A 2,500-nucleotide genomic window follows, 5' to 3' on the forward strand; every position below is an offset into this window, starting at 1 on the left:
CTCCGTTGGAGTATTCATTTATCGCCGATTTGCGTGTGACTTTATCAGGACCATTCCATAAGAATTGAAATAATAACTGGTTTAACTGACTTACAAATTCTTTTGGGGTAGGTAATAAAGATGACACATAAACAAATTTCGGAATTAATAGAGATTTGATAAGTGTAATTTTGCCATAAATAGAAAGTCCTCTAGAGGACCAAATTCTAGTCAGGTTTTTAATACTGTCTAATCTTTCTATGAAATTCTTTTCAAGAAGCAATTTTTGATCATACGTGTAATAAATTCCTAAAGCTTTTATCGGTTCGTTAGGCCATTTAATTCCAAAAGGCTGTGCTTTACAGTTCCTTGAAGAACCTATCCACATAGCTTCCGTTTTGGAACAATTAATTTTTAAGCCAGAGACAATCTTGAATTCATCTAACAACCTAAAAAGAGCAATAGCAGAGCTTGTGTCGGCAAGTATTGCTGTCGTATCATCTGCGTATTGAAGAATTTTTGTGTCCTCATTCCCAATAGAGATACCTTTAATATCCTTATTTTGTCGAATCGCAATTGCCAATGTTTCTATAGTAACTACAAAGAGGTAAGGAGAGAGCGGGTCCCCCTGCCGTACCCCACGTTCAAGATTAAAGTATTCAGATGAAAGTCCGTTGTTTATCACACAGCTTTGTATTTTTCTGTAGAACGTTTGGACCCAATGGATAAAATTAGGGCCAAAATTGAAGGATTTCAAACAATAGAGAAGAAATTCCCATTCTACGCTATCAAATGCCTTTTCAAAATCAATAAATATCATTAGTCCCGGGATACTTTCTTTTGCAGTGAAATCCATAATATCGAAAACTGATCTAATTGTTTCGCCGATATATCGGTCTTTCACGTATCCAGTTTGGTTATGGTGTATAATGTTTGGAAGAACATTTTTAATTCTAGTGGCGATCACTTTAGACATAATTTTTGTGTCAACGTTTACGAGAGAGATTGGACGCCAGTTCTCAATATATGAACGATCTTTTCCTTTTTTTTCTATTAGAGTAATTACCGCTTGTTTTTGAGAACAAGACATTTCACCTTTTTCAAAGCTTTCGTTCACGCATTTAAGAAAAGGATCTTTTATTAAAGGCCAGAACACTTTGTAGAATTCTATAGGAATTCCGTCATTCCCAGGAGTTTTGTTGGTTTGAAAGCTTTCGAGGATATTGTAACATTCCTCACCTGAAATTTTGTCTTCGCAGGTCAACTTTTGTTCTTCGGTTAATTGAGGTATATTCAAATTCTCTAGAAACTTTACAATGTTCTGACGGTTTTCCGCATCACTATTTGAACTTTTGTATAACTCTCGATAAAAACGTTTTTGTTCTTGAAGAATGTCATAGGGATCTGTCTTTACGACGCCGCTTATTACTAGTTTCCTTATATGCTTTTTTACATGATTTCTTTTTTCTAAGTTTAGGAAGTATTTGGTACTTTTCTCGCCGTGTTCATGCCATCGTGCTCGGGCACGGATTATTATTCCGTTGACTTTTTCATCATAAAATGATTCGAGCTTATCCTTAGCCGCATTTAAATTGTCGCCATTCGAATCATTGGGGTTCGTTTCGAAAACCTGTTTCGCTTCAGTATATTCTTTTTCAAGTTTTGATCCTCTTTCGTTTCTCTCCTTTGCCTTCTTTTTGGAATATTTTATAGCATGAGCTCTTATGTTATATTTTATCCAGTCCCAAATGTTACGGTGGTCTGAAAGTTCTTTTCGGCCTTCCGTGATCCAAATTGGTACCATTCTTGTAAGGTCATCAATGTACTCATCATCCTCCAATATGGAGGTGTTCATCTTCCAGAACCCAGGACCCTTGGCCTCTTTGTCCACGTTCCCAAATTCTAAATATATAGCAGAATGGTCAGTTCTGATGGCGGGGATTATATTTGTGGCTTTGACCCAGTCGTGTAAATTGTTAGAGATCAACCAATAATCCAGGCGACAAAATATCGGCGGAAATTGTTGACTCCAGGTAAAACTTTTAGTTTGTGGGTTTTTAACTCTCCATATATCTACAAGATCTAATTGACTTTGGACATCATTGATGGAATTTATCACAGATTTCCTAGGTGTCATTATGCCACCTTTTTTGTCCAGTATAGGATTCAGAGGACAATTGAAATCACCTCCAATCACAATATTTTCTTCTGAATCTAAATTTTCGGTCTGCAGCTTAGTTAACACATTTTTGAGGAATTTAATGATGTCTTCGTCTTTGTTTGGTGCATAAATGTTTACAAGAACATACATTTTATCTTTGATAGCGGCTTTAAGAACGATATACCTCCCCGATGTATCTACAATCTGAGAGTGAATAACGCAGTCAAGACCTTTTTTGATCAAGATTGCAACACCTCGAGAGTTTGAGCTCCCATGGGAGCAAATAAGTTCTGCACCCCATTCGTTTTTCCATTTTAACTGTGTTGACAATGTCGAATGAGTTTCTTGCAGGAATATTAT

General features: G+C 36.3%; 1 protein-coding gene across 6 annotated transcripts in view; it reads right to left on the reverse strand.

Annotated features, from left to right (window-relative positions):
- The window catches only part of LOC137987829 (plexin-A1-like), a 116,845-nt gene that overhangs the window by 106,289 nt on the left and 8,056 nt on the right, over window positions 1-2,500 (reverse strand). The window lies entirely within an intron of this gene.

The sequence above is a fragment of the Montipora foliosa genome, unplaced genomic scaffold, assembly GCF_036669935.1.
Source record: "Montipora foliosa isolate CH-2021 unplaced genomic scaffold, ASM3666993v2 scaffold_390, whole genome shotgun sequence".
NCBI lineage: Eukaryota > Metazoa > Cnidaria > Anthozoa > Scleractinia > Acroporidae > Montipora > Montipora foliosa.